The 20,617-nt window shown below is 30.0% G+C and overlaps 1 long non-coding RNA gene across 1 annotated transcript in view; it reads right to left on the bottom strand.

Moving 5' to 3' along the window:
* Nucleotides 1-20,059, bottom strand: part of LOC107446623 (uncharacterized) — a 56,899-nt gene extending 36,840 nt beyond the window's left edge. Inside the window, exon 1 of the long non-coding RNA XR_006225893.3 lies at nt 19,686-20,059. This is a non-coding gene — a long non-coding RNA (uncharacterized LOC107446623). The remainder of the gene's footprint in view (nt 1-19,685) is intronic.
* Nucleotides 20,060-20,617: the final 558 nt, after the last annotated feature.

Raw genomic sequence — 20,617 nt, 5'->3', positions numbered from 1 at the left:
AAGAGCTTAATATTTTTTCCTCATCTATAACTATAAAATAATTTTAATTCTATTAAACAATTTAGTTGGAAGATTGTATTACTTAATATTGCACTACGTTAGTGTTTGCAGCAAATGGATTTTTGCAAAATCTCGTATGGTCATTCACATTATATTTTTGATTTCACAATATATTCGTGTTGATATTTTTTCACAGGCGTATGCGTATTTCACAGCAATTACTTCAAATTTTACGTACGAAGCGTGTGGAAAGTTAAGTAAAAGTATCCACGTTTTGTGTCAATTTATTCTTAGCTATTTCTTATTAATTTACCAGGTGAATTCTTAGCAAAAAGACAGTTAATTAAATGATGCAATTCATCATCATAAGTTATTTAAATGAGGCAAATTATGATTATTTTAAGATATTATCATATAATTGAGGTGGGAGCATTAAAAATATCATTAAAGAGCATACTTTTTTTAAGCAACAAAAAATAATAGTAGTATCGCTTTCATTTCACCCAAAAACATGCTGGAAAAACGAAAAAAAAGGCTCTTTATAAGAGAAATAATAAATGAAACAGCCTTTCATCTCATTGGAGAGAATAGAAGAATGCGAATAGATTTCAAAATGTGCCTCATAAATATTCATGTAAAAGTCTTAGATTTTTGACGTGTTAAGATATCGAGAGTTTTCTCGAGTTTACGTGATTTATGTCTCAAAGAGTATCGATGTTTCTTAGCGAAATAAAAGACTGCTTTAAAAATTATAAATTCAACAACATATCAAATAGAGAGAGTAATCTTTACCTATGTTTGCATGCATATATAAAATGTCTCAGCGCGCATAATTGAATTTCTTGTTTTTGTAAAAGCCGTGCAATCATACTGCTATATTAAATGATTTATTTATTCAATTAATAGTCAGTGATTTTTTTATTGCTGATCAAATATGACAAACAGAGGATGTTTAAAAATTGCTCTTAGGGGTAAAATTTAATTTAATAATAATTAAGAATGCACCACAACCTATGGCAGGTAATGTCATTTAATCAACGCAACCAATCACTTGATTATAGTCTTGATTTCTTTCTTTAAGTATCCATCAAACATATTGTATATCACGGATACGGATATTACCCTAACGAATAATGTTAACATTTAATTAATTCTTCCAACGTCATCAATGTCTTCATATGTCGCTAGATGGTGCTTTATACGAGTACACAGAACCATCACGCTCACTAGTATGTGCAGTCATGATTTCGTTCTTTAAGTAGCCCTCAAACCCATCGTATATCACGGTTTCGGATATTGTTACTTTAACGGATATTGTTACTATTTAATCAATGTAACCAATGTCATCAATGATCCTTTTGTGAGCCTCGTATTTATTTCTTTCGGAGAGTAGCCCTCGATTGCATCGTATATCACGGATAAGGATAATATTACTTTCAAGGATAATGTTACAATTTAATCAATATAGCCAATGTCACTAATGCAACCTAATGCCATTAGATAAAACTTTGCACGAAAAGCGCAGGATCTTCATGTCATTCTGCAAGTAGCCCTCAAACGTATTGTATAATACGGATAATATTACCTTAGCGGATAATGTTACCATTAATCAATGTAACCAATGTCATGAATGCAACCTAATGTCATTAAAAGTGCTTTGCACGAGAAAAGTAAGATCTTTATGCTCACTTGTATGTAGTCTTCATTTCATTCTGTAAGTAACCATCAAACGTATTGTATAACACGGATACGTATAGTACTGCTATAACGGATTATATTAACATTTGATGAATACATTCAATATTATCAAAGTCATCATCTGTCACTAGAGGGTGTTTTACAAGAGGATGTCGGAGCTCCATTCTCACTTGTACACTACATTAACTTTTTTCTGTAATTACTCCTTTATATCACGATCCTAAAAAAGTTTTTTAATGGATCTTGAGGCAAAATTCGTCGTTGTTGTTGCGTCAAAGTGAAAAAAAAGGTCCTGTGCATCTGGCTATGTCAGGAAACTAATGATTCGCCTGCGTGACGCAGAAATTGTGTTTTATAGAGTTAATTTCGAAAAACTGGAGTAATTTTTCGAACTATATTTATCTGTCCGTTTGTTCTCAGAATCCCTGATTTCAGATTTTCTATCAACACTTTTCCCATGACCTACATCTCCTCAATTTTTATAGTTACATATTTGAGACACTTTATTTCCGCTTTGTAACTAAGCTATTAAGGAAACTGATGCATTGGTTTATTCATTTAATAAAGAATTACGTGAACTTATGCCTGCAAGATATAGAGCAAGGTATATTCGAAGAGTATCAAACAAATGAGTTTCGTATTTAAAAAGACAAATGGTTCATTACGATAACAATGAAGCAGTAACGGTGCTTAAATGCTCACAATTTTCACATAAAAGAACGGAAAATGATTCTCTTAAATGAAAAATGTACACACAAAAAAAATTTTTTGCTGTAAAATAAACCCTAATATAATACCCTAATATAAGATACTGTAAAATAAACCCTATCGAATTACAAGTATTTTTCTATTAACAACCGTAAACCCAAATAAATAGATAGATGATTTGCAACTTATTTTTAAAAAACAAATTTTAAAAAAAAACAATTTTGTGTCTTACATGCAAATATTTCTATTTTTGAAGTCAAAATACTTAAAAGTAAAACTCAGAAAATGTATTAGACGAATCATTTAATATGTATGATATTAGACATATTTCCGTTGATCTGGAATATAATCGAGGTATAAAGAAATAGAAAACTCTGTTTTTAAAAGAAAATTGGAATCAGTATTCATTTTTAATACTTTTTGTGATTTGATTAAAATTGCACTTAAATAAATAAAAAGAATTCAATTTTGAAGTGAATAACGACTACAACGTATAATCTTCGATTCAGGTAACAAACAAATTAGAATAGAAATTTTCTCAGTGTAATTCAGCGTTTAAATTTATTTAAAGAATTAATTGCGAAAACTCAATTATAAATGAAAGGTTCCAAAATATAACTTTGTTGCATCTATACATTTTATCCTAGTCCCATGCAATTCCAATTTAATGTATCTCTGAATAATAAAATTAGGATCTGGAAATATCATATTTAACATTCTCATCTGCACATGAATAAACTTGGTTCTTAACTATATTGCTTAGGTAAATTATTCAAATGTGCTTACTGCAACTTCGCTTGGGAATAGCAGCACTCAAAATTGTATTTAATTAAGATATTTGTTTTATTATTTATCTAAAAATAAGGTCTATAGTTTAAGGAATCATTCTTCAACGTTCTTAGAGTTATTATGTTACGTCCTTAGAGTTACCTATAAATTGAAAGCTGAATATTACGCTAAAACTAAGGGTTTCACAAATGAACTCGTATGCTACCACTATGGAAAATGAAAAAAAATATTTTTATGGTTAAAATAATAGATGCATATTAAATTATTGCAAAACGAAATGTTTTTCTAATAATTGGAATTCTTAAATTGTATTTTTAGTTTTGTTTACATTTGTCTTAAAGAAAAACCTTTTAAATGTATTAATGTATAGGCTTTTTGATGGCAAGGACTCAATTGAACGGCACCTTGTATCATCAATTTTTATCTTGTTTTGTAAAGCTAGTAACATTTAAAATAGCAATAATGTAAGCAATACCATGCTATACAAAGTTACTCCACTTCTTGGGGTAACTGTGGCTACCACGCTTTTGAATTTTTACTGAACGGGAAAGTGAACACCATATATCAATACAGTTAAACAACATATATTAATTATTTAATCCCAAACCAAAATCTAGAAATTAATTCTTCTCCCTAACTTAAGTACACGAAATACCTATTCGAAGTTTAAAATTGGCCTAAGAAACCTAAGTTGAAGATATATGTATACCAGTTGGTAGGAGATATTCCCCCAGTTGGTGATGTAGTGATAATCAATTTTACATTTTTAAATATTCTTATATTTGACCGGTTGATTGATGGTCAGAGTAATTTAACATTTCATATAAGCATAAAATAATAAAATAGGAATTAGCGAAATGCATTGGAATTGGGGGCATTCTATAGAGATTTTTGATATTTTAAATACATCAATATATTTATTAACTTATTAAACGTAATAATTTTTAATGAAGAATCGATAAATCTCAAGGTATTGCTTATGGAAGAAATTACTTTGAGGTAGAAATTACTTATTGGCAAAATGGGCTGTCAGTGAAATTATATTTTTGCCGGAGAATTATTTTATCTGTGTTCTTAGCATATATTAAATTGCCGTCAAAAAAGTTACACCGATAAAGTAATTATCGTAATATGAGCCAATCTACCCTCCCCCAAAAAAAATTTTTCAAGGCGTTTAAATGCTTATCTGAATATAGAGTTAGTTTTAATTTTTTAAGTGTCAAATGGCTTTTTCATATGTTTAATAAAATGTACATTTACAGTGAGAAGTTGAAAATATCGGAAGAGGAAAGGTTTTGACTTTCAGATTGCTATGCATGCCGTAGCCATTATGCAAGATTTGAAGTAGGAAGACTTTTACTTAAATTATACTTTAAATAAAATATATTTCCAATTCCTAACTAGGAAAAATACCATTTAAATAATCAGTTGTGAAGTTAAAATTATTACACCATATGTATAGGTGATAAATATGTATCATTCAAATGCATGAAAATACCATTATTTTAAAAATTTAAATGTGTATGGTAATATATGTTTTCGCTTACCTTCATATATCTTTCAGATAAAAAGTTTATAATTTAATATAAATATTTACTGATTACTATTTTATTGATTACTATTTACTGATTATTATATTACTGATTACTATTTACTATTTTATCCTCCATATACATATTTTAATTATCTATTCTTAAAGCAAACATGTACAATCCCTTTTAAATTAGCATCATTTCTTCCAAAATCTATAAGTTTATATAACGTAAACACATTTTGCGAAAATTACTTTGAATTTATAACGCTAAATATGTTCAAAAGATATTTGTGCAGGTATCAATTTATCGATTGCAATTATTAGTGTTTTCTTTTGATTTTAAAGAAGCCTTCCATGTTCACAATTCTAAACGAATAAAATTTAAGTAAATGCATCCGAATTTCTTATAATTTCCCTTTTTTCATCATTACATTATTTGTAGCATTTAAAAACGTCAAGCCTTTGATATCTCAATTTCAGTTTGTTCCATTTATGGATTAGAATCTGCAAAAATCAATTTTTAAGCTCACAAGAACCGATATTCAGTTGAAGAGCACAATGGATGGTTAAATGTATAAAACTAAGCACCTACCGTACCAGTGGACAGTTACAGTTTTAAGAATCTTATTATTATTTTCATTCAGTCACCCATCTATAGTCGAATACGTCTACTGATTTGAATTTGAGGAGCATAGTTTACAATGCATGTAACTCAAGAAAAAATAAAAAATAAAAATAACGAAAGGAAAAGAAGAAGAGAGTAAATTTGGCGTAGGTTCCGTTTTATCGATTTCAATGAGATACCTGCAAGTGACGCAGTATTGGAATCTCGATGCTGATGAATTAATAAAACGGGGCATTTGTTAACGTTAACAACTGTTTTTTCCATTCTATTTCGAGTAAGCCAAACTCGCCATGCATCTAATGTCGTAAGAGACCCAATTAATATTATTTCAAAAAGATTTAAATTATTTCGCTATATATTTCTTACTTACATAACGAAGCTACGAAATCATGTAGAGCATAAACAAACTTATTATGCATCAAATTTGCCAGTCACATCACTCTAAAGAAAAAAAGAATAATGGAACTGATTGCCTTGACTAACTTTTGATCAAGTGATCGGATCGTTACGTTCTAGGACTCAATCTTAATGGTTCGAGCAGTAGGTGACCTCAATTATATTAATTATTTAGTACAGACGATATTTTAAGTGTATCGAAATCAGATATAAGAAAACGCACATTCTCTGAACAAACATGTTTCTTTTTTTTCCAACGGATTCGAATTATTGACCCCAAAATTTTGGAGGTAGCTGCAATCTGAGAAATATGGTCCCCACCCATAGTTTGATCAGGTCCCAAAGTTGTGACCTCATAAAGTTAATTTTATTTTTTGCGTATTTCTCCATATCTTGAGAGCTCTTTAAACGAATTGAAAACTTTTTGCATAGAATTATAAAATTAATTTATCCAAAGATCCATGCAAAAGAAAAAAAAATTCCGACAAGTTCTTTATTTTCGACTCTATCAAAATCTCTAAGCAATGATTCATGTGCTATTTGGACACATATAAAAAATTTTAAGTAATGTTTCATAGAACGAAAGCTTAAAGGAAATACATTTTGTAAGTGATTCGCTTTCAACGCAATATGAAAATAAAACAAATTTTAATCTTTTAATTTTTTTTATTTCCTCTAATTTTGCCTAACTTGTCATCCGTACATTTTACAGGAGTGGGCTATGGAAAGGGTGAACCAGATGGTGTTGGGGTAGTTGTCAAACGTTCTGCTAAGAAAAGTGTAGCTTTTGGTGGAGACATACCAAACGGGAAAACTTTCATTTCTGTTGTTGAAAAATAATGTAATATAATAACTAAAGAAATTAAGATTTCAGATATAGAAGCAGTCGATGGATTCATTGAAGGAAAGAAAATCACACTCTTCAAGTGGTCTATGAATGTGCACCAAGTCTTTTGGTAAAAAGATTTAACAAGCCTCTTCTTTCGTAAATTGAGCAGTAACTGCCTTAGTAGTATTAAATGTGATTTTCATAATGATTCGCTCAAAGACTCAAATTTTCATACTACAATACCAACTCTTAATTTCGCTAATGAATCATATTCAACAGAGCATGAACCTATTAAAGCTGATTCTGAAACAATTAAAGTTAATAGTTGGGTGGCTGTTCAATTCGAAAATGAATGGTGAACTAATTTTTAATTCAAAGTAAAACTTATTTTAAATACTGAAATCCGAAAAATTTCTAACATTATCACTTTCATTGTAGAGGAAGTTGTTGAAATCGTTAATAGAGATATTGAAGTTACCTTTATTATTCCTGCTGACAAGCAGACTGCTGATCACTTTAAATGGCGCGAGAAAAAAGACTGAGGCAAAATTTCTAAGAATAACATCATTTGAAGAATATCTGCTCTTTACCCGATATCTTTGAGGCATTTTGTTTCTTCTGAAAGCTTCAAGATTGATGAAATTTTGCAACAATTATTTGTTTTAACTGTTTCTTTATTCGAGTTGTAATGTAGTAAAATTAAAAACTACCTCATTGTGTGTGTTACTCTCTCACTTTCATTACATTTAACTAATTTGTTCAAATCGTTCATAATAATTATGTTTGGAATTTATTTACATAAAAAGTTAAAATAAACTATTCAACTTTGCCTTTTTTAAGTTTATTAAGTTGGGTTACTACCAGCTTAAAATAACTGTTTTTTTGCCCTTAAAACTAATACATCATGATCCTGGCATTCAAAATTTGGTAATTTTTTTCCCTTTCTTTTTTTGTTTTCTTTTTCTTGAGAAATATCAATAAATTACCCTGTTGTCCGTAAGATATTAATAAAGGAAACTAAATAAATATACACAAATATTACAGATTATTTTGAAGATTTTAAACTTGAAGACATGTTTTTTTTCGAATTGTCATGTTTCCAAAGAATCACCTATATATTGCATGAAACAGGAAAAAAAATTCTATATGTTATTTTAGCAACCTTCTATGCCCCTTTTATATGGCCAGCATTTTAGCCGATACTTAGATATCCAGTAAACCTTGAATAAGATATATCGTCGAATACCGAATTACACAGAACATAAAATTACACTGAAATTAAATAACAGTTATTTTAAACTGTCACGCCATGGCTTCTTCTTTAAAAAGAATACTTTCTTGAACTCAGATTAAGTATAGTCTTAATGCAATCACATGCGCTTTTATAAATAACACGGCATCATTATTCCAGGGTCTGAGCAGTAATTTAAAATTTTCTCGTTCACCAAATCGCAATTAAATTTCAGTTCATTGAACTAGAAATCGCATCAAGGAGTTTTCTTGGCTCTAGCGAAGTTATTCATCTCATTACATGCGACCATACAAAAAAACATTTTTTGGAGATAAAGCAGAAACATTAATAATTATGTAACCGAAAACCTGTTTTCTTACAATTAAATAAAACACGCGGCTAATTTTTCTTCTGTAAATGTGCAACAGAATTTATAATTTGTTTAAAATGAGAATTTAAAACTAAGCTATTGTTGGCATATGTAAGAAAAAAAATTTATTGTTAAATTTATCCTTATGTTAACTGTCAAGTATATTTGTTTTTCAATTTTTTCAAAAACTTCGTTATTTTAATGGATGACCAAATTGAAGGGCAAAACCACCTCCTCTTGACATTTGGGCTCAAGATTCCTATCATAAGTGAGTTAAACAGACATCACTCATAATATGAAGAGATTCATTATTTGATTATATTTAATTACAGAAATCAAGCCCAACAAATGAAATCGAGCTACGAATTTGAACCTGGATCACCTCACTAGGAGGCGAACATTCTAAATATATATATATATATATATATATATATATATATATATATATATATATATATATATATATATATATATATATATATATATATATATATATATATATATATATATATATATATATATATATATAGACCGAAGACCCATTACATTATGACCACCCTCCGTCTATAACACTGGTCTCGCCCAGATTTTCAGGTTTTCATGCTTTCTCGCCCAGGAACAATGCTTTCATGGGGCACATTAGAACCCATAATCCTTATAGAACAATCCCTGACGTCTGTAAGCCACTTGAACATAGTTGCAGACCAGGTTCACCCATTCATGGCAATAGTTTTTCTTGCGGGGGATGGTGTTTACCAACAGGATAATGCACCATGTCATAAGGGTCGAATCGTCGAGCAGCATTCCACTGACTTTCAAGTCATGCCTTGGCCCCCAAATTCACCTGACCTTAATCCAATAGAGCATTTGTGGTCCTACTTTGAAAACCAAATTCGTGCTGCCACGCTACCCCCTCGCAATGTGAGGGAATTGCAGGACCAGTTGGTGAGCGCTTGGTACCAGATACATCAGACTACCTATCAGCACCTTGCGGAATCAATACCACGGCGGATGTTAGCAGTTTTGAGGGCTAAAGGGGGTCCTATATGTTATTAACACGGTGGTCATAATGCAAATGACTCTTCGATGCATATATATATATATATATATATATATATATATATATATATATATATATATATATATATATATATATATATATATATATATATATATATGTAATACAAAAATTATAAATACTTTTGTATTAATAAAAGAATTAAAACTCTTTCGGTTTCATAAAATGTCTTTGTTAAAGAGTAAGCGTAGAGACATTCTATTTTGGGAATTCAAGGCTGAAAACATACCATTGAATAATATTTAGATTTATATTTCAAAGGAGGAGTTATTTTTAGAATCTTGATCCTCTTTCACTTCCATATTAGGAAGCATTAAATGATTTTCCATAATGCGTAGATATACAAAGGTATGTACCACTGGAACCTAATTAAATCAATCTCTGTAGAATTTAATGCAAAACCGAAGGTTTTTGCATGTCTTTTTCTGAATAACGTGTTCCAATAAGCATCTGCCGGAACCATCCGGAGTCTTGTCCACACCCCCTCCCTTGTGGAGTGGAGATGCTAACTGTTATAACCACCAGAATAACTTTAAATATACTTTTTTATAACTTATTATGGCTTTTGACTGCATTTCTAAAGATGAATACACCAATGATAACAGGGATGTAGCCCTGTTATTGTTATTATATATATATATATATATATATATATATATATATATATATATATATATATATATATATATATATATATACAAGTAACTATTACAAGAGATTATAAATAAACAATCGTTTATATTCCCCCCTTATATTGTTTAATATGACATTTTTTTTAAAAAATTTAGTTGAAAAATGACTTTTTTATTCGTAACAAGATTTCTTCAATCAATCTTTTCAATTTTATTATTTTTCTTATATGGTTCTGCTTAAATGCCTTAAACAACAAATAATATTTAAACAGGGTAATACAAATATACTTTAACTTATTAAGAATCAGCATTTTATAACTAAGGTAAGTAATTTTAGACTCTTAAATGGACCGGAATAAATTATATTATAACACAAAAATAAATACATAAAAGAGAAAAGTTTTTAAAGTATTCTATAAAGAACGCACTATTTTTTGCTATTTCTTCTTTTGTTGTTTTAAAGATGCATAAAAAAGAAAATCCAACCATCGAAATCTTCTTGAAACAGTTATTCAGAGTCGTAATTCAGGACAGAGTTTCCTTAAACTGACAGTAAGAACGTTTATAGCGTATTTAAGAGAGGAGTTTATCGAGACTTTTAAGGTTTGTTGAAGTAGAGTCTTCCTTGATATAAAATAAAACATCAGATCTGAAAATGTGGAAACTAAAGGTGGTTCATAGTCTTATTAAGTAAATCCTTTCTTTGATTTTTTTTTAATTAATAAGATAAAACTATTTCTCAATGCTCTTTTCTTACAATATAGCAGGTTGGTCATAGATAAATTAGAGGCTTTTAAAGTCCGACAATGCGAAATTCTGATAGCTGATTTTTTTTCGCCATCAGATTATTTCATAAACAGCTGATTGCTTTCGATTTTAATGTCATGTGCAATTGGATTTTGAAAATATCAAATTGATTGAAAGTTTTTCTGTTTGAAAAATAATTGAAATTTTAATAGATTTGTGATGCCACAATTGGCATTACATATTTATTTCCTATCCTTTTAAAATATCTTTCATTACTTAAGCTTATTTTTATTAATAGAATTATATTTAAAATGAATCAATGACTTAATCTTTTAAAACGAACATGAAATATTTATTCTTCTCTTATAGATCAATGTAACGGATACTTTTTATTTCATTACTAGGCAGACTTATTAATTCACTGTCGCCTCTAATCGAAAACAAAAATCTATTTACAACTTTTTATTCTAAATTTCTAACCACTAATGTTTCGGTTGCATGGTTGTAATAATCCTCATAAATTTGTTGGCGACTCGTGATCGCCAAGGTATTCTTTTAAACCCGTATTGATATGCTAGTTGGCTTTGTTTTGGCTATGATATATTATGATAAATCGCCAATTTCGGATATCCTACCCATTCTTTCTATCTCCGTTAGGAATAAATATATTCACTTTTAATTTCAAAATTGTGGAGTCTGGGAGTGCCCTTTTCGGGGCTTCCCAGTCTCAATTTCTAACCGTCAGAAATGATATTCTGGCTGTATGATCTCTCAAAAGGAGGGTATTCTGATTTCATCCCTTTAAGGGATTTCCTTTTTGGATGAAGAAATGGCCATTCTCTATCACCTATTATGCTTAATAAAATCTAAATTTCACTAAACAATTTGTATATTCTTTCCTGGAGACTTTATAAAGTTATTTTCCTCTATACGAATATTGGCGGCTACTGACGGAGAAACAAACCTCCGCCATAAGATTCTACAAAGGATTTAATATTTTTTCATTTCTAAGGTCTTTAGGTAAAATATTCTAAAATAAATGTTTGCAATATTTTGTCTGTCCTTAGCCCTTAGCAAATAATCTAAAAATGTCTTTTAGAATTACTCTGCAGATTATCAGTAAGCTTGGTTCTCACTTAACGAGAAAACTGTTGAACTAAATTAAATCTAATAGTTAGTACATACTAATCAGACACTGGGTATTTGATTTCTAAAGAAGACCCTTTCTAATTTTAACAAAAATGGAACTATGAGGCAGAATTCGGCTTAAAATATGATGTATCAAATATAAACAATTAACAATCCACTTGCATTTTTATATTGGCATCGGTTTGTAAAAGATCTTATTTGCCATGTCTATTCTTAGAAGCTGCGTTATAGGCAGATGTTGAAGTAAATAGATTATTTAAAATTAGTTCAACTTCAATTAACTACAAATGCTCGAACGTTATTCGCAAATAAGCAAGGAATGTGAGTAACTTCGAACCACGGACACTCTATTTTCTCTGTCTGAGTTAAGGACCTTAACCTCTCAACTATTCTGACCAAAAAAAAAAAAAAAAAGTAGTAATGCATGAAATCGAATGCCATTACAAAAATGCTTGAAAAAATTTAATTTTCGGTAGTTTCTATGTTCTAACCACAAAAATGACCTTGTAGTACTATTTTGTTTGATTGCAGTGAAAGTTCGACATGATTTAAATAGTATATACCGCTAATTAAGTTTGGTTCTGGAGTTTTTTCACTTTCGAACTATAAACACTTTTACTTTATGCCACATTGTTAATAAGATTATAATATTATTTGGAATTCAGTTTACTTCAATTTACAAGTGCTTGCATGCTATTCGCTATTAACTGATACATTTTCTCAGCCACCTCGAAGTGTGAACTCTCGACCATTTTCTGTCACAGTTCAGGACCTTATTCTCTTGACTATCCATAGGCCAAAAAAACAGATGGTAAGGCATAAAATTGGACCCAATTTCAAAAGAATTCTTGACAAATGTTAATTCAGTGTGTCTGCTACTCTTATATAATTAAAAATTACCTGGCCGCGAGCGTTCGAAAATCAGAACTCATTTCGATAATTCTGAAATTATTACCACTCCTATCACCTGTACTCATCTTGATGGCTTGAAATCTTGTTTCATTCTCATAACTTTCGACTCCCTTGTAAACAACATGAGTACCTCACCTTATCGTCCATAGTGCTTGGAAATGCATTTTACTCAGATTTGTCTCTCTCAACGACTCCGGATTTTCTGATTTTGTTTCCCCCCCCCCTTTTTTTTTTCACTTTCGGCTGTTATGGTTTTTCTATTTTCTCACCTTAATTTTCCATGTCTCCTTCTTTATGTTTTCTGTTTCAAATTACTTTTATTTCTTCACTCATTCTTGGTGAGTCCTGTGAATAAGAATCTATTTTAGAGCAATCAGATAATGGCGACTTTTATTATCATTTTCAGTATTTTGAAGTAAATTAAGTTTTTAAATCATAAAGTACCTCTAATTATGCCTCTTTATGTACAGTGCATCTCTTATAACTAGGAAAATTGAAAGTGACATTAATTAACTTATATTTCTCTATTCATTCTACTGTTATAACATAATCTGCTAAGCGAAATTTTCCTCACCATCCGTTAATTTGAAATTTGATAAAAGAAAAAAAAGATATTAAGAATTTATACTGCTTTTTAAACAAATAAAAATTTTCCTACCATTGATTTCTTTTAGATTGATATATATATATGATTGATAAAAGAAAGATAAATAGGATAGTATCATTTGGATTCGAAGTGCTACAGATTAAATTCTTCAATATAGGTGTTTCGATTAAATTCTCTTAAAATTACCTAATAATTTAAATGTTATAATATGATCCGTAAAACAAATTTTTCCTCCCATTTAGTTAATTTAAAATTTGATCCAAAGGAAATTAAAACGTTTAACAGCGTTCTAATGGAATAAAAAATTGTCTCCATATTTTTTTAAAGATTAATCGGAGTGATGAAAGAAGGGAAAGTTGCATATCATATGAGTTATAGGTGTTACAGATTAAAGAAAGGGTGCTATTTTCTGTAAATGAGCAAATTAGTTGAAACAAATTAACTGAAATAAATTAAAAACTCTTGGAGCATATTTAGACTGGTTTTAACTGTTGCATTAATATTTCGTGTGTCACTAATGGTTCGAAGATTTGTGACCGGGCAATTAGTTTTCCAACATTAATTACCTCGAATAATATCCTTCCTCAATTACTTAAATTTAAACTTTAAAAGCCTTAAACGTGCGTTGCTTCGTTAACTAATACCAGAGAATTACTTTCCTGTCTTATATCTTTTTGAAAAAAATTGAGTATCTCAACTCCATAACTGTGTTCTTTAATATGTGTTTCTCGTGTTGGATAAAGGCATAATATTTCATTAAATTTTAAAAGAGGCTTTCAAATTCTACAACTAATTTTTAAATTTTAAAATAAGCAGTTCAGCTAAATTTCAATTAAAATTCAGCATTATAAAGTAACTTGTATAGGGTAGATGTGTAAGAACTTTCAATAAGTATTGGGAAGTTCGAAAATTAATTTCATTTTAATATGAACATGAAAAACGATTTTATTGGCAAATAATAAATATTTAATTGAATTAAAAACTGCGATTTTGGTCCAATACAGTTTGCTATCTTGCTGACTGTGGCATGAATCCCCCGCTCATAAAATGTTTGTACTTTGCTGAAAAGAAACTGTCCTAGGTTAGTTTTGACCTCTTCATTGTAAGTAAAGGTTTTACCGTCTAAAAACTGTTTTTAGAGACGAGAACATTGCTGTGACATCACGTCTCTTGCTCCCAGTGATGATGGACTTCAAACGTGAATCATTTTCTTGACGTTTGAAAAGCAAATCAAAGACAACAACTTTTTTTTCCGAAAGAGCAAGTTGACCATATGTATATACTCTACATATCCTATATACATACCCCATACCCCTATGTACATACCCCATATGTTGAGGCTCGAGATTGAAACTAAGCTTTTCGAATGGTTATGAAATGATCAAATTCAAATTTAAATTTGATCCCTCAGCGATGTCAAGAATTGTTATTCGCCAGTTCGCCTATATTGTACCTTCCTCAGGCTTAAACTGTACTTCCAGAACGTGGTGCAAAATTGCAGGATCGACATTTTGTAAACCAATTTTGGCGCTGACGTTCTGTCAATACGTCATCTCCATACACATTGAATATTATTTTTTCTTCTTAGAACAGCATTTTTACCTTGACGATAGAAAAAAAAGTAAAGTATGCTAAAAATGCTGCTTTCCACTTTCCATATTTGAAAGGGAGCAAATCGAAAATTACAGCATAGAATCAATCGAAATTCTTTACAAGAATTGTATATCAGCTGTCAAAATATATAATGAGTTTGTGTTTTACGAGCGAATGAGGCTGTGTTAAAGTTTGAGTAAATCCTCTGTTCGAAAAAAAGCGAAAATATTTTCTAAGCAAGCCAATATTTGATATATACATGGTGCAACTTCAACAACAGAATTTAAGGAGGGTATATATATATATATATATTTAAGTAATCAAGTTTATCCCTGAATGCATCTTTTAAAATATTTTTAGATTTCTCTATCAATGGTTATTTTGGATATCTCACTGTTTCATACTTTCTCTATTCTCTGTAAAATTGGTTTTTTATGGACTATAAACTGATTAGCATCTGTCAAAAACTAAAAAAAAAAGAAAATAATGAATAATGTAGCAAAATTTCTATACAGTTATTCGAAAGCTCACTTTTTGCACTACTTCTTCAATTTATTCAAAGAACAGAAATCCTTCGCATAAAATCTGTAACAGAAATATTTGTTGAATAATTATAAAGGTTAGGAGGTGAATTTTCGAATGTTCTTTTAAAAAAATTTCAAAGTGTTTTTAATTTAATTTTAGGAAGAAACTGGCTAGCTTTTTATTGATATTGTGTTATTTGGGTCATTATGATATTTAATTTTTTTCTGTACCGTTTAAATCTATTCCCAATGCTTAGTAATTTCAGCATTCTCATTTTGTGTCCAAAAAAAATACCGGGAAGCATTAAAAGAACAAAAAAAAATATTATGAAAATTTTTTCCGATGAAAAGTACCTTCAGGTACTTTTTGGTGATTCTAACATAGTTTTGAACACACATCACTCCTCACTATTGGAAAGTCTTTTTTTTTATGTAATAGCACATAAATTACAAAATTTATTTCAGTAATTAATGTAAGAAATTAAATAAAATGCAGACGATAAAAAAATTTTTATCGTCTGCATTAATTATTTTTGTCAAAGGCAACTAGCAGTTCCAATCTTTATAGCCTATGGTAATTGGCAACGATATCGAGAATAGAAATTCTGCTTAATTCTTTATTCTGCTCAGATAAGATCCGAAACGAAGTTGTCTTGGTTACTGGAAATAGTCCTTCTTTGAACCCCAGATAGTTTGTAAGACTTTACTTGACTTCTTCTCTGTTTGCGACATTTATTTGTCAGTGGAATCTTTCGTCTTGGCTTGCAATTAGGGTTTCCAAGACTTTACGCGAACTTGAGATCATGGGATAAAAATATCTGTTTCGGTAATTCAGAGAAATCTTCAAATGGATTTAACTTTGGTATTTTCTTAGAATAGAAAAATGGTACGCTTAATGTTTTACATGTTCCAGATCTCACTGCCACAGTTTGCAAGTTGGAAAAGGAAATAGATCTTCAACAAAATTTTTTAATTTATTTTAAGACAGTTGTTATTTTAGATGGTGTTCACTTTATATAATTTTAACGATTTACATTATTCTTAACTGAGAGCTGTGATCCATATCTTCCAACTTCATAGTATTATTTCTGGAATAATTCCAAATATGAAAAGTAATAAATAAAAATTATGAAAATCTTTTGAATTTTTTGAAACTTGCAAATTGATTACGTTATTAAGTGTACAATTATAAACGTAGTAATCTTTTTACAAACACAATAATTCTTTTCTTTTTAAATTTACATAATTTTAATATCAACCTGATTGAAAATTTTTGATCCCTTTTAGTCATTTTAGAGACAAGTCCGATCTTGTTTTTAAATCAATTTTTTCCTTTTAACTTTATGAAAACTCAGATAGCAGTGTCTGGTTGATTTTAATTTTAGCAATTACCTTTATCACAAGTCGCAGGATAAGATTTATAAAAGATTTCCAAATAAACCATGCAAGTTTGCAACAATGTTAAATTTAACTATGCTAGTTTACGCTCCATGAGTTTCCCATTAAGCTTGTATAAGCAACTCTTTTATATCGAGACTGAATCTGCCTTTATAAAACAGGGCTAGAAAGACCTTCTAAAGTTGTAGGTTAAAAATCATTCGCTGATCAAGAGGAGAAAACGTTCTCAGACCGAGGATAAGTACACCTTCTCAAAGTTATTTTACATTTTACGACCATCACTGAGACAAGGTTTATTTGCGCAGTCTTTTATATGATTTCTTTAACATTTTAAATGAAAATGTTGGCCTGAGCATTATGCAAACCAATTGTTAAACTTGAGAACCTGGATATTGCTAGACTAAAAAAAGGGCAAAATCAAGGTTTAGAGCAAAATAGTTTTTATAGTTCGACAGTTTTTATCGTGAAGGTTTTATTCAGTCTTTAAGGAAATAAGGTTTGGGCATACTAATAAATCTACTAATTTTTTTAAAATTAAACTTTCTCTGCTAACCAAATAAAAATGAAAATACTACGTTCGCCGTAAAGTTGCTTGATACCTGAGTATCTTTGGGGGCAAGTAGAAAAATTAAATAAAAGTAACAAAAAGTGCATGATATAAAAAGGTGAACTCCCTGAATGGATTTTGATTTAATGAGTGGATTTTCATGTAATAGGACTTGATGGCTCTGAGCAAAACCTGTTAATGCTGTTGTGGTTTCTAATGGTACTTGACAATACTAGCAAGCGAATTTAAGGCACAGGGTGCGTTTCCTGTTTTTAAATGGAGCCATCTATGTTCAAGAATAAGACAATAGCAAACATCACAGCCCATTAATCGATCGGACCCATTCACCAGACATCCATTCATTCATCCACAGTTCGCAGTTTTGAACTCAGAGAACAATCACTCTCCAATTAAGTACCCCCAGAGGTTATGGTTTGTAATGGAGACATGGAGGATTTTGTGACTCGTCATATTTAACCTACACCAATCAGCATTTACAACAGTCTGCAGCCGCCAGTGGGAATCAAACTCACAAACCAAAGGGCCCAACGCCCAACCAACGAAACTATTCAAGTCAGGGCATAACCTTAAATAAGCTAATTAATTCATGTAATCTATATAACTTGTTTTACAGAATCTAATACAGCATGCCATTTTTTGGTCTGACTCAGTTTACTGAGCTGCTGATCAAAATACAGGGGAATGGGAGAGCCGAAATCTTCAAAATATGGACCCAATAGTTTAGAAAAAAAAACATGCCTCAAAACTTTTGTTTATTAAGCATGTTAAAGAGTTTCCCCACTATTATAAAATGCATTTTTCCTAAGAAAGTTCATTATGAAAACCTTTTTTTTTCCAATTAGCTATTAGTATTTTTTCTGCTATTTAATTTAATATTTGTGGAAAAATCTTGGAATTGTAAGGTATATAATATTTTATATCGTTTTGAAATATATTAATTACGAATGACAAAATTTACATTTTGAAAGAAATCAGTTGATTAGTTTTATAGATATCTGACTTATCTAGACTCCTTACCTGACTTAGTTTCCTAAAAAAAATTATAAGCTAGTTGTAGCAATAAAATGCGCATTTACATCCTTTTTTTTGAGGCAAATTAATTTAGCAGATGAATTTATTAGCCAATAAAAACATTATTTTTTTTAAAAATGAAATGTCTCACTAAATTATATACTAATTGACACCCAGAAAGCTAAAGCATATGAGAACTAATAAATTTTTTAGCACCATGTCAAAATGCCTTACTCTGATAAATATTTTGATGAATTAGAAGTGTATTAAACTTGTCTAGGCGAAAAATATTTTAAAAGTAAACAACTTTTATAGCCTCATTTATTGATATTCTCTTTTAGGCTCAACATTTTTTATGGGATATTTTTTTAAAAAAGTAACAGTCAGTTTTGACATGTAAGCGCTGCAATATGAAAAGGATTATTAAATTTCCTGAAAAATATCAAAACCGATCGGATAGATGTAGCTCAAAAGATTTTAAACATTTACAATATGTTTTTTCCAGTCAAATCAAAATGGCTATAGTTAGGGAGAAAGTAAGCAGAAAGTCAACATTCCTGAACTGTTCTTTCACTGCATTTCCTAGAAAAAGATTTAATTTTTAAACATTTTCTCAAAAAGTAACAAACTGATGCTTTTGAAAGAAGTCTGAGTGTGCTATATTTATAAGAATTATTATCAAAAAAGACAAAGTATTTTTTTTTTATGACCATAAACATTTTACATTTTTTATGACCCGGTGTTTTCTTATGACCATAAATAAATTATTTAATAGATGTTTTTAAGAATTTAATGAGTATTGATATGAAAAGAATTTGAATAAAAGTTTAAAAAATTTGAAATCAATAAAAAATACATTAAGAAATAAAAATTCTAATTTCAAACCTAAAGTATAAATCATAAGCAAAGCATTATTGTTTTTATCAATTGTAAGTATTATATCAAAAACTTTCAAAGTAGATGAACAATGCAGTTTACAAAAATAAATAAAAAAGAAACACAATGACTTATTTAAGTTTATGATAATATCAATTAAACTTGATAATTTTGCGATGTTAAAACACGTTTTCGTTAGATAAACCAATCAATTTTAATGAGAAACATGTATAATGAAACTATTTCATCGAAATACCTCAAAACATTGAGCAATTATAAATAAAATCGAACTTTTTACCTTAAATGCAATTTTTAAGTTTTTGTGTAATATATCTTTTTTTCTGAGATGGAAAAGGAACAGAAAATCTTATATTATCATATGATTTCCAAAACGAAAAGCAAAGGCTTACTTGTTTAAAAAGAAGTATGGTATTCTAACAACTAAATCCAAGCTTGAAAATTTTCATAAAATGATTCCATAATGTCCTTTTGGTATAAACAGCACTTAATACGCTAAAATGCATCCATATAAAAGTATTTTCAGTAGCTTGTTTTTAACCAAATTGTCACTAATTCATAATATAAACTTGAAACGCTTTATTTATTTATTAATTGGTTAGTTATTGGTTATTGCAAATACATAAATTTTCAGGCTTGTGTGCTCAAAATAGGCTTATAAACCTGCGTTAAGTAGAGGAGGACAGATAGCACAATAGGAGAGACAGCACCAAGTAGTACCGCATCCAATGTCCTTATTAATTGGTGCCACATACATTTGTAAGCTTGTGTTGTCAACTAAGGTTTCTAAACCCGTATCAAGTAGAAGGACAGGATGCACAATACAGAGAAAGACAACACGAAGATACATCCAGGGTAACAGTCGGATTCGAACCCGTTACCTCTGAGCTCCGCACAGTGGTTAGCTGGCGATATCACTTGGCCAGGAAGACCTCTAAATCTCCTTATTTGATGAAAAAACTTTTTCCCGAGATATTTCAACCAATTACTTTTATTTATTTATTTTTTTGAATGTTACAAATGCAAATGCTGAGCGGTGGTGACTCAAAGGAAAAGAGCATTCGCCCCTTCCAATAAAGTGAACCGGGTTCGCATCCTAGGGAAGGCTGGTCGATACGAATTCCGCAGTTCGGCTCGCAACGGATGCAGTACTGACGTAATCCTCAGTGGTAGACGGGTCATGGGTTGGAGTCCCCTTTCCGTAGGAGGTTTTCCACTCTATGCAGCGTGAATGTGGGTTAGTTCCATCTGAACGTCCTCCAGGAAGGCAAATTTTTCCCAATACTTGATCAAGGAGTTCCCTTGTCTTCTGGATTGGGTTCAA

The sequence above is a fragment of the Parasteatoda tepidariorum genome, chromosome 2, assembly GCF_982258835.1.
Source record: "Parasteatoda tepidariorum strain Cologne lab strain chromosome 2, Ptep-v5.0, whole genome shotgun sequence".
Classification (NCBI taxonomy): Eukaryota; Metazoa; Arthropoda; class Arachnida; order Araneae; family Theridiidae; genus Parasteatoda; species Parasteatoda tepidariorum.
This window is presented reverse-complemented; position numbering and strand designations above follow the sequence as displayed.